Source organism: Zootoca vivipara, chromosome 9, assembly GCF_963506605.1.
Source record: "Zootoca vivipara chromosome 9, rZooViv1.1, whole genome shotgun sequence".
In the NCBI taxonomy this organism is placed as follows: Eukaryota; Metazoa; Chordata; class Lepidosauria; order Squamata; family Lacertidae; genus Zootoca; species Zootoca vivipara.
Window position 1 is genome coordinate 76,204,862 of NC_083284.1, and position 12,745 is coordinate 76,217,606.

The following is a 12,745-nucleotide window of genomic DNA, read 5'->3' on the forward strand; positions in this document are numbered from 1 at the left end:
CATGGTTTATTTTGACATATTTCAATATAAGGGAAACAACAAAAAATGCAAAAGAAGAAATAATTTTATTTACCGTATGTATTGTGCACTAAAATTTATTTACATTTGTGGTCTTTAAAAACCCTACTCATACTGCAGACAAACATGTGAATTGCAGCAATTTTTACTTTCATTTGCATTTCCAGTGGAATTTGCGGATATTAGTCCAACAGTATCTGCAGGTTCTCCATCCCTGATTAAAGTGTTGCTGGACCACTTGAGAGACGCTACCTCCCTCTCTTTGTTATTCAACATAGACACTTGCCTAGGAAGCCTTGCATGGTTACATTTCATTTCAAAAGGGTAAAATTTCTATTTTTCTAAAATAATGCAAGGATTTGATAAAAAGAAGATGAAGGGGAAGATCAAGTGGGATGAATCCCTCAGGAAGCCTGGATGGTATTTAGAAGCACCCTGAGTTGCAGAAACAATCTGACAGGTTTACCATCCAGAATCTGTGAAAATCGGGAACAAAAAGAAATGGAATTTGTATATTGGTTTAGATGCTAAATGAGGCAGTAAACATAACTTGTTTCTTTATTTCATAAAATTTATACACCACTTGGTAGTAAAAAAAACCACCAACCCTCAAATGATAAAACAGTAAAATCAAGCAAAACTCACAACCTTACTTTAAAACATATAAAAATTAAAATGCTAAAACAGATTAAAATTACCCCAACTTTCAAAGCATCTGGGTAGGCTTGTCTAAACAAGGATGTGTTTTAGCAGGCATGTAAGAGAGTGAACTCAACAGTCAGGGGAAAAGTAAGTAAACTCGTGGGACTTTTGCATAAGAGAAGAAAATGGGAAAGTGCAGAAACTCAGCAAAACAAGAACACCTTGATGACAAAGCCCTCAATCTGCATTTTCCAGCTCTTTTACTCAATGCAGATCAGAGAGGCCTTGTCTGCTGTTAAAACCGCACGTCTGTGGCTCTTTTTCACCTATCTCAATAATACTTCCATTTGGGAATGAGTACTCTCTACCTAGGGGACACGGGTGGCGCTGTGGGTTAAACCACAGAGCCTAGGGCTTGCCGATCAAGGTTGACGGTTTGAATCCCTGCGATGGGGTGAGCTCCCGTTGCTTGGTCCCAGCTCCTGCCAACCTAGCAGTTCGAAAGCACGTCAGAGTGCAAGTAGATAAATAGGTACTGCTACAGCGGGAAGGTAAATGGAGTTTCCGTGTGCTGCTCTGGTTCGCCAGAAGTGGCTTTGTCATGCTGGCCACATGACCTGGAAGGTGTATCCCGGCTCCATCGGCCAATAGAATGAGATGAGCGCCGCAACCCCAGAGTCGGTCACGACTGGACCTGATGGTCAGGGGCCTTTTTACCTTTACCTTTACTCTCTAGCTGCCAAAGACTTTCCAGGAAAGGAGAATAAGGCACATGTCACTCTTATTTTTCCTCTTTCCCAAGTGTCCTTTAAAACCTCTACTTGGCTACCTAGTTTTGCAAATCGGCTGAAATTTCCAACTTCCTTTGGGCATTAAAGGTAATTTTCAGACTTTTGATTAGGGTTGGAACATAAATATTTCTGGATGTGGGAGTTAATTTCAGTTCACGTTTTAAAGGCAAACTTACATAAGCCACACTTTCTAAAATAACCTGTGAACTGAAACACATCTATGCTTCAAAATCTAGACTTCAGTGAATTTTACAATGCAGTTTTCCAACTAAAATGCATATACAGTACCAAGGGAAATTGTGCACATAAGTACCTTTGTTACTGAAAATAATTTTAAGAAATCCCCCCCTAAAAAATTGTGTTATATTGTGACTCCAGCCAGCGGTAGTATAGTAACATCTTTATTCATGGCAGCAAGCAAGTAAAAAGACACACAGAAACCCCGGCCCTGCTGCTAAATATATAGGCACTTGGGCTAGTCTACCCAACCCAGGTGAAGCTAATTAAAAGCAGTCACTACCTCCCTTAACTAGTTCCTGGCTGCTCTGCTACTGTGCTGTGCCTACAAATTCAATACACAACAATTTGGGTGAATTTGCTTTGCAAAAAATGTGTATTATAGCAGGTATTTGCACTAAAATGCTGATGAATTTGCACAAGGACATTGTAAGTAAAATATGCAAGCTGATGTGGAAATTGAACTTACAACTGGAAAAACGAGAAATTGAGAGACAGCAAAATTGCCAGATTTGCAAACTGACCCAGAAAAGTGGCAAACATAACATTGGGGATGTAATGGTCGGTGGCTCTCACTTGCCTGACCCAGCCAATCTCCTGGCTCTTGCAACGTGTGGGAAACACACAACTCGGCACTTCTCTTGTGAGCCGTAGTCAAAACAATTTCCCGGTAGTTCGCTGCCACCACCCTTTCTCACTTGCACCTGGCCAGAGAGCCCAAAAGGGAAAGCTTCTCCGCCTTGTTCAAGGTTGCAAGCCTCTGACTACTCTTAATAAAGCAGGCAGAAATTCAACTGGTTTGGTTTCTTTACTCAAACCCAGGCACACTCACTTGTGCAGCCCAACACTCAGTATGCGACCAAAGGGTCAAGGGACCGGACTAGTTGCCCCACCCTGAACAATACTCAAGGTCCAAACCAAAATATACCTTTTCAAGGCTTTATTAAAAAGTGTAAAACATACAACTTAAAAATAGCAGTGCACATTTCTTGTGAGGTTACAGAGATCGCAAATAATAAACATAAGCATTCAAGTTGCTCTAACTAAAGGATACATACGGTTATGAAGATATAACTTGTTGCAAAGCTTTCAGAAGGCGCAGCCCGCAGGCCCCCCTTCTCCTCTCACAGCTTCATACTCGCAGAAGCTCTGGCAAAATTGCAAGTGGCAAAATGCAAAGTTCTAATGCTAGAACTCCCAAGTTATGGGGAAAGGGTCAGGTGGGGTTCCGTTTTCCCACCAATGGAAATGAGGCTCCAATTAGCAGTTTACCAATGATTTCAGGTGTTGCCCATTTGTCTTCACCTGTCTTACTTCACACTCTGATGTAATACTAGCAGATAGTAAGGCAGTTCTCTCATTCCCTCCCAACTCATCAGGGTCAAGCCGACCCCAGGTGGACAGGATAGAGTGATTAAACCCCCTCCCATCCGTACCATAAGGAAATAGGGAACACTGATGTTTCTTCTCCAGCCAAAGGCAATTACCACATTCCTTCGCAGGCAGCTAATTGGGGCTAGCAGAGAGGGACTTAGCAAGTTTTGTTAAAGGCCCAGCCTGCTCTTGCTGTCTCTCCCAGCATCCATTGCTCTTGACCAAGGATTCAGAGTTGTGCATACTATAACTCCCATGCCATATCCATGACAGGGGAAATAGGTGATTTGGTTTCCTGGTTTGGGCAAACTTACCTGATGGACACTCAATACCCTGGATCAGGATGCAGTGATGCTTCAGATCTCACACTTCTCTAAATACAATTCTTGGCTCCCAAAACACAAAACTGCAGGGTTGAAATGTCTATTTGGTGGTCAAACGTGCAGACTGATGCAAAGATGGGACAGAATAATAGACCTGGGATAGCTCAGTTGGTAAAGCATGAGACTCTCAATCTCAGGGTCGTTGTTTCGAGCCCCACTTTGGGCAAAAGATTCCTGTATTGCAGGGAGTTGGACAAGATGACTGTGGCCGTCCCTTCCAAATCTACAGTTCTATGGTTCTAATATATGTAGTACTGAAATTGGTTGATCCTTCCATTTCCTAATTTGTGGAAGGGCTACATTAAGAGGGTGTTACCAAAAACCCAGTTCTGTTAGGCACATAAAATCAACACAATATTTCAGGAAAAACAAGCTACAATAGATACAAATATGTCCTTTGATCACATTTCACGCCCAACCCTTCAATAATTTTTATAACATTTACATGCTGCCTTTTCTCCAAGCAGCCACTTCAGCATGTAGTGAGATCGGTGACATGAGAGGTAGTGAGTCACCCACTGAGCTTCATGGCTGAGTGTGGATTTGAACCTGAGTTCTCCTCAGAGCTTGTTCCTATGCTTGCAGAGTCCCACTGTTACACTGCAATGGCTCTCATTCACAAGCCAACCATCCTATTCCCTATAAGGAAGGATGCAAAAATCCAGGGAGTGTTTAGCCACCAAAATAGCAGAAACACAAATATCAAAATAGCTTTCCTCACCTTATTCCCCAAAAAGTAGGAAAGAGAAGAAGAAGCAAGGAGAAGCAGCAGCATCACACCCTCAACCTTACAAACACAAAACCACCTGTGGAAAGCTTTCTTTGCAAACTAATGGCATTATTAATCTCAAAATAGCTGGAGGAATCTCTGCCAATCTTGCTGAAATGCAGAGTCCTCTGTCGCAAATCCTGCCTATGCAATGGACAGCTGCTCTTGGCGCCGGCGAGGTCCTCCGGGTTGGATCTCGGCCTGCATCTGATTTGGCAAGAGATTCTGCTTAGGGTGCACTGGAGCCCAGCCCATTCCTGGCATGTTGAGGCTGGCTCAGTTGGACGGATGTTGGAGTTGTGGTTCAGGGGGAGGAGGGGGCTTCTTTCATCTCCTCCAGAGCCAGGGTCAGTCCTGTCTTTCTGGAACAATGTGTTGGGGCAGAATTGCATGGCCGTAAAAATATGTGCTTTGTTCCGCATCCTCCTCCTGTACTTGTAACACACAGAATGGTGCAGCTCTGGAACTCCTTGCAGGCTGTCTCTCACACGGCTCTTGTTCTGGAGGCAATTAAAGACCTATTTATTTCTGCAGGTCAGAATGTAGGAAAGGTGACATCGCTGGTTAATTTTTATCAACGGCCGTGTTATAATTGAAGTAGCTTCAATAGAGGGTGGTGACACAAAGAACAGGCCTTTTTAGTGGTGGCTCCCCAGCTGCCAGAATGCTCTCTCCACCAGGCTGTTGCCCCTTGTGCCATCAACATTAAGGATTGAAGCTGGGCCCTTCTGCATACAAAGCTGAAGCTACGCCCTTCTCCTGTTTCCTCTTTCGTCCTGCTGTGCCAGAAGTCTAGTTCAGGTCCAGAAACTGAAGTGCACCCAAGATTTAATTGCTTGGCTGCGCAAGAGAAAATAATACAGTACTCTAATATCTTAAATTAGAGGTATTTTAAAAACCCTGAACAGCTTGGCTTAGGTAAACTAAATATTTTGAAATTTAAAAGGGGTCGTGTTTTTTCCTGCCTTTTTGACTTGGCATACCCTTTTGAAAGTATAGGTTTTTAAAATTGCAGCTTAGCTTTTGCATGTAGAAGCTTCCAAGTTTGATCCCTGCTACCTCCTTTTATTTTATTTCATTTTAAATTTTTATATCTCATCTTTTCAAAACCCTCAAGGCAACTAACACAAAAAAAAGTTTAACAGGATTAGAAAAATACTGTATATCACATACCACAGATCTATGGTGCAGCCGCATTTGGAATATTGTGTACAATTCTGATGACCTCACCTCCAAAAGGGTTTTGTAGAACTGGAAAAGGTTCAGTAAAGGGCAGCCAAAATGATCATGGAGATGGAGTGACTCCCTTATTCAGAAAGGTTGCTCTACCTATCTATCTTATGATGAAGGGGGGTATATAAGTAAAAATAACTGTGGCTAAGTGGGGTTTCGATGCCACCTTGAGAACTGTAGAACTGAAGGCATTTCATTTTTGTAACTTTTGTCAAACAGCTCCCCTTTTGCAGGAAGATGTGGATTCTCCTGTCCCGTGAAGACAGAAACAAATTAACTCGGTGACTCTACAGGCCTTGCCGTTTGTCGGGGAACAACCTCATCAGACATACTGTCTGTGGCTTCAGCCTGCCTCAGAGAACTTGCGCTCAAGGCAATGGCCTGTCAACTTGGTAAATCTTCAGCGACTCACAGAACAGCCAGGCAAAACCCTTGTGTTGACTTCTGGGGAAAGCATGGAGAGGAAGACACATTTCTACCGTCTCTCCCCCAAAGGAACGATCTCCATCTGCCATCTGATCATAGCTTAGGGCTGCGACAGCAGTCAGAAGGGAACAGGATTTGGGCCCTTAGAACTATTCTCCTCACCTTCCATGCCCCCTGACAGAAGAATGCAATGTGGCGCTTGCTTGGCAGAATGTATTAGCATTTACAGTGACAGGCGAGAGATATAGGCCTGTGATTCCCAAATCCAAGGTGCTCCTCGGAAGCCCCCTCTAGTATGAGGCCTGGTGGGGGCAGGGAATCACCCAGAAGAATCCAGTGCCGCACATTTGCAGGTGAAGCAAGTGAAAAGAAGCCAAAGAGCAGCCTGGGGGTGAGAAATCAGCCCAGCCTTTTCCATGTCTCCCGGCAAAGCAGGAGCCAGCTGCCAATCGCAAAGAGAATGAGGGATGCACAGCTGAGCTGCAAGATGTCTTCTCCATTAAATGCCTCCTGGGCTTCAGGAAGAAATTGCCAAAGATCCGGAAAGTTGAAAGCTCCAAAAGCAAACCCCTCTCTCACACACACCTGGGATATACGGTAGTATGAAGAGACCTGGGAGACTGCAGTGCAAAGGTCAAGACCAAGACTCGCTCTGGGTGCTTTATTTTATGGGTTGTTGTGCAAATCCTTCATACCAGCCATAGAAATGGGGGAGAAATTCGGTTCAGTTTGAATGGTGAATCTACCTAACTGCACTTTCTGAAAGATTAGGCAAACTGAAACAGATCATTTGGAGAAATTCACAGGAAAACACCGATTAATTTTTATGGGAAAAATTTAAAACTGACGTGGAAATAATAGAATCAAAGAACAGTAGAGTTGGAAGGGACACCTAAAGGTCATCCAGCCCAACCCCCTGCAATGCAGGAATCATGGCTAAATAATCCCTGGTGGATCCAACTTCTGCTTAAAAGCCTCCAAGGAAGGAGAGTCCACCACCTTCTGAAGGAGTCCACTCCACTGTTGAACAGCTCTTACCATCAGAAAATTCTTCCTAATGTTTAGTCAGAATCTCCTTTACCTATTGATTTCAATCCATGGGTCTGGGTCCTCCCCTCTTGAGCAAAGCTCCAAGTGCCAACTGTTGTGTATTGAGTCAAAGGATTTTATCTCTGTATTATTATTGTCTGTATTTGCATTAGGATAAAGTAACTGCCTTTTGGTTCCAGAGGGTACAGCTACTATTGGTTCATTTAAGCTGCTGTATTTGGATCCTCTGTCTTATTGGTTCCCTCCAAAAGGCAGCACTGTGATTGCTTGATATTGTTCCCTCCAAAATGTATCCCTTCCTAGCTAGTCCCCTGTCCCTATAAATGTAGCTTTCCTCTCCTCAGTCTTCAGTCTTGTTCACTTTAATAAAGAGCTGTTACTAGAGAACTGTCTCCAGCATGTTTTGTCAAGAGAGCTGAAATCACAAACCCCACGTCACAACAACTGGCGACGAAGGTGGGATCCGGAATGCTGAGGAGCGGTTAAACACAACCCTGCCTCAGAGTCCGGATTGCAGCTGAGAACAAGACTCACTGGCCAGCTGAGAAGACGACCCTGCCCGCTAGGACAATGGAGAGTCCAAGGGTATTGGAGCCCTTCCAGCCATCAGAGCCCCACACGTGGGAAGACTACGTCGAACGCTTCGAGTTCTTTGCAGTGGCTCAAGGGATCACCGATGCCAGCAAAAGAAGGGCCACATTCCTGAGCTACTGTGGGCCCGAGACCTTCAAGCTGGCCAAGGCATTACTTGCTCCAGCGAAGCTGAGTGAGACATCTCTCAAAGATATTCTTGCCTGCCTAACAAGCCACTTGGCGCCTACTGAGACCAAGATGGCCCGGCGGATGGAGTTCCATAAGAGGCAGCAGCGTGCTGGGGAGTCTGTATCCGCATTTCTGGCTGAACTCCGGAAGCTCGCTCAGCACTGCGGCTTCCAAAATCTGGAAGAGACTCTCCTGGATTGATTTATTGGTGGTCTGAGCAGCAAGAAAGCCAGAAGACGCATCGTGGCTAAAGAAGAGGTTACCCTTGCTTCAGCCTTGAAGGAGGCCACCGCCACAGAGAATTATGAAAGAGAGGAGCTTGATGCCAGTCGCAAGGCCACTAAGCCACATATAGAAGTTGCGCATGCCATGGACGAGCTAGAGGCTACTCCGAGCCAGAGCCCAGTCCGTGGGGTCGAGTCGGTGCGTCAGGCCTGCACAGTGCACAAAGATCGCCGAGGCAGTTGCCCAGGTTGTGGCGGAAACCATGAGCGGAAGAGTTGTCGTTTTAGGGATGCTATGTGCCGGACGTGCGGAAAGACGGGTCACATCGCCAGGGTCTGTAGATCGGCGGTGTCGGGAGCGACAGGAGCACCTAGACTGGAGCATCGCAGACCGCCCACAGCACCTCGTTTTCTAAAGGACTGCCACTACGTAACGGAGATCAACGGGAGGGCCGTGCAGTTTCCAGCGCAAGGCAAGGCACACGTCAAGGTGAAGATTGAGGGTCAGCAGTGCGACATGGAGGTGGACTCCGGATCTGCATTCACCATCGTGTCGGACCAGACCGCGAAGACATTCTTCCCCAGGGGTAAGTTGCCCCCTCTGGAGCCCTTCCCGGCAACCTTGCAGTCGTACTCAGCAGGCCGCATCCATGTTATGGGAATGTGTGCCGTGAGAGTACAGTCCCGGGAAAAACAGGCTGTACTCAAACTGGTGATTGCGAAGGGCAGTCGCCCCAGTTTCCTGGGCACTGACTGGTTCCCCGCCCTGGGACTGAGTATCTCAGGGCTTAATTCAATCCAAACCTGCCCTGAGATGAGCGAGGCATTATGCAAGGAATTTGCTGGTCTCTTTAATGGAAAACTGGGTTGTTATAAAGGGCCCCCAGTTGACTTCGAGTTGGATCCCGGGGTGGCCCCAATCCGACTCAAACCAAGGCGAGTGCCATTTGCACTGCAACCCAAGATCGAGGCAGAGCTGGATAAATTGGTCAAGCAGGGAGTTCTCTCACCCGTGGACTCTGCTAAGTGGGAGACTCCAATCGTCACGCCCCTGAAAGCAAATGGGGAAGTCAGGATATGTGCAGATTACAAATGTACTATCAATAAGGCACTCAGGGGAAACTCGTACCCCATTCCAGTCATATCACATCTGTTGGCTAAACTGGCTGGGGGCAAGGTGTCGCCAAAATTGACCTGGCACAAGCTTACCAACAGCTGCCAGTAACCCCACAATCAGTGGAAGCACAGACTATTGTCACACATAAAGGGGCGTTCAGAGTTAACAGATTACAGTTCGGAGTTTGTGTGGCCCCAGGGATTTTTCAAGGGCTCATGGAACGCCTGTTAAGAGGTCTGCCGGGGGTCTTGCCATTTTTTGATGACGTTTTGATTGCTGGAAAAGACCCACAGGAACTGGTTGCGCGTGTCCGTGCAGTGTTGCTCAAGTTCAAGGAGGTGGGGTTGCAACTGAAAAAAGAAAAATGCAGTTTTGGGGTGCCAACTGTGGATTTCTTGGGGTTTAAAATTGATGCATCAGGCATCCACCCCACAGATGCTAAGATTAAGGCCATCATCGAGGCACCACGACCACAGAACAAGACGGAGTTGCAGTCATTCCTGGGACTTATTAACTTTTATCATTCGTTCTTACCCCAGAAAGCTTCGGTAACTGAACCATTACATAGACTTTTGCAGAAAAAGAATGTGTGGCGATGGGGGCGGGAGCAGCAGAAGGCTTTTGACTCCTTGCGAGAAATGCTGAGTAGCAGGAGCGTCCTTGCTCATTATGATGAGTCGAAGCCGCTGGTCCTGGCATGTGATGCCTCTCAATACGGCCTGGGGGCTGTGCTGAGTCATAGGGAACCGGATGGGTCGGAAAAGCCCATCTCTTTCTATTCCCGTACGTTGTCACCCACGGAGCGCAACTATGCTCAAATTGATAAAGAGGCACTAGCAATTGTGTCAGGAATCAAAAGGTTCTATGATTATTTGTACGGTCGCCATTTCTCCATTGAAACGGACCATAAACCACTGTTAGGGTTGTTCAACCCAAACAAACAAACGCCACAAATTCTCTCCCCCAGAATGTTGCGTTGGTCAATATTCCTGAATGGGTTCCAGTACACCTTGACCCATGTGCCGGGGAAACAGTTGTGCCATGCTGATGCGCTGAGTCGATTGCCCCTTCCTGGCGGGAGCAATGAGGATCCTGCTCCGGCGGAGCACATTATGATGCTAGAAACACTTCCGGGGGCTCCTGTAACAGCTACGGATATAGCTGAGAAAACGAGGAAAGATGCTGTTCTCTCCCGTGTGCTCACTTGGGTGGGGAGGGGGTGGCCAGGTGGTCCGCATGAAGAAAAATTCAGGCCTTATGCGACAAGGCAGCACGAATTGTCCATGCATAAGGGTTGTCTCCTATGGGGAGATAGGGTGATCATCCCAGCACCACTGAGAAACAGGGTTCTTGAGACGCTTCACATGGGACACCCGGGAATGGTCAGGATGAAGTCGCTAGCCCGATGTTATGTGTGGTGGCCTGGAATGGACCAGAACATAGAACAATGGGTACGAACATGCAAGGCATGCCAAGAGGTGCGGCCAGAAGTGGCCAGAGCACCAGTCCACTGGTGGGAGCAGTCCAGGACTCCCTGGAGCCGGCTGCACATAGATTTTGCTGGGCCATTCCAAGGAAAGGTCTTTTTGGTTATCGTTGATGCATATTCCAAATGGTTAGAAGTGGCGATGGTCCCTAGCATGGCATCAGCTGCCGTAATCAAGGTGTTGAGGCAGCTGTTTGCAACCCACGGGTTACCTGAGACCATTGTATCAGATAATGGGGCAGCTTTTGCATCCCAAGAATTCAGGGCATTCTTGGCTGATAACTTCATAAGAGGGTCACATCTGCGCCCTTTCACCCATCCTCCAATGGGCAGGCTGAGCGCATGGTAAGAACAGCCAAAGAATCCATTGCGCGCTTAATGGAGGGTAACTGGTCGGCTCGCATTGCGCGAATGTTATTTTTGCAGCATGCGACGCCGTGTACTGCGACGGGCAAGTCGCCAGCCGAGCTGCTCTTAGGTAGAAGACTGGTAACGGTGCTGGATTATGTCCACCCAGATAAAATGCCAAACCGTAATTCAAGAGCAACCCCCCAGGCTGAGACTGACACAACAAGGTATCTCGCCCCTGAAGATCTGGTCTGGGTGAGGAACTATTCACGAGGTCCGCGGTGGGTGGCCGGTGTGATCACCCGGGCTAGTGGACCTGTGTCCTATTATGTGACCTTGGAAAATGGGCAAGTTTGGAAGAGACATATAGATCAGCTGAGGCGCCGGGCGCTCAGCAGGGAGGAGTCAGATAATTCATCCCTGGCTAATGACGCACAGCTGCAAGACCAGAGTGAAGATGGCCCAGAGGTGCAGTCACCAGGGGCTTCAGCAAATGAACCAGGGTCTGCTAGTCCTCAGGATGACGAGGTACAGGTAGGGGACCCTGAGATGTCTGGGACTCCATCTGTTCCTGACGAAACCCCTATAGCAGCCCCTCCACCACAGGTAACACCCAATCCAGAACCTGCAACACCTGTTGTCAGGAGATCAAGTAGAAGTTGTAGGACCCCACAGTACCTGAGGGATTACGTCTGCTGTGCTCACTAGGGGGGGAGGGGTGTTGTGTATTGAGTCAAAGGATTTTATATCTGTATTATTATTGTCTGTATTTGCATTAGGATAAAGTAACTGCCTTTTGGTTCCAGAGGGTACAGCTACTATTGGTTCATTTAAGCTGCTGTATTTGGATCCTCTGTCTTATTGGTTCCCTCCAAAAGGCAGCACTGTGATTGCTTGATATTGTTCCCTCCAAAATGTATCCCTTTCTAGCTAGTTCCCTGTCCCTATAAATGTAGCCTTCCTGCCCTCACAGTCAGTCTTGTTCACTTTAATAAAGAGCTGTTACTAGAGAACTGTCTCCAGCATATTATGTCAAGAGAGCTGAAATCACAAACCCCACGTCACAACACCAACCCTTCAGTTATTTGGCTATCCTATCTCATCTCCTCTTCGACAGGCTAAACATACCCAGTTTCCTCACCGGAAATATGAAGAACTGAATTTAAGACAGCAAAAAAATGAGAAACAGAGAGAAATAAAAACAGACAGATTCTCCAGTATTTGCTGACTGAGGATGGCAGTTTGTTACGCTTGCCACTGTTCTGAGGTTCTAATTGTTTCCACGGCATGTTTTACTCTGCAGGCAGCACAGTGATCAGGCCACAGAATGATGTCACAAAATACAATCTGAATCAAATCCCTTATGAATACACAGTGGAAGTGAGGAACAGGTTTAAGGATTTAGATTTGGTGGACAGAGTGCCTGAAGAACTATGGATGGAGGCTCGTAACATTATACAGGAGGCAGCAACGAAAACCATCCCAAGGAAAAGGAAATGCAAGAAAGCAAAATGGCTGTCCAACGAGGCCTTACAAATAGCGGAGGAGAGGAGGGAAGCAAAATGCAAGGGAGATAGCGAAAGATACAGGAAACTGAATGCAGATTTCCAAAAAACAGCAAGGAGAGACAAGAGGGTCTTCTTAAATGAGCAATGCAAAGAAACAGAGGAAAACAATAGAATGGGGAAAACCAGAGATCTGTTCAAGAAAATTGGAGATATGAAAGGAACATTTCGTACAAAGATTACCATAATCAAGGACAAAAGTGGTAAGGACCTAACAGAAGCAGATGACATCAAGAAGAGGTGGCAAGAATACACAGAGGAATTATACCAGAAAGATATGGAGGTCTCGTACACCCCAGGTAGTGTGGTTGCTGACCTTG

The 12,745-nt window shown here is 46.5% G+C and overlaps 1 non-coding gene across 1 annotated transcript; it reads left to right on the plus strand.

The window, feature by feature from the left end:
• Positions 1 to 3,537: 3,537 nt before the first annotated feature.
• TRNAE-CUC (transfer RNA glutamic acid (anticodon CUC)) lies at positions 3,538 to 3,611 on the plus strand. Its single transcript has one exon. It is a non-coding gene; the product is annotated as a tRNA-Glu (tRNA).
• Positions 3,612 to 12,745: the final 9,134 nt, after the last annotated feature.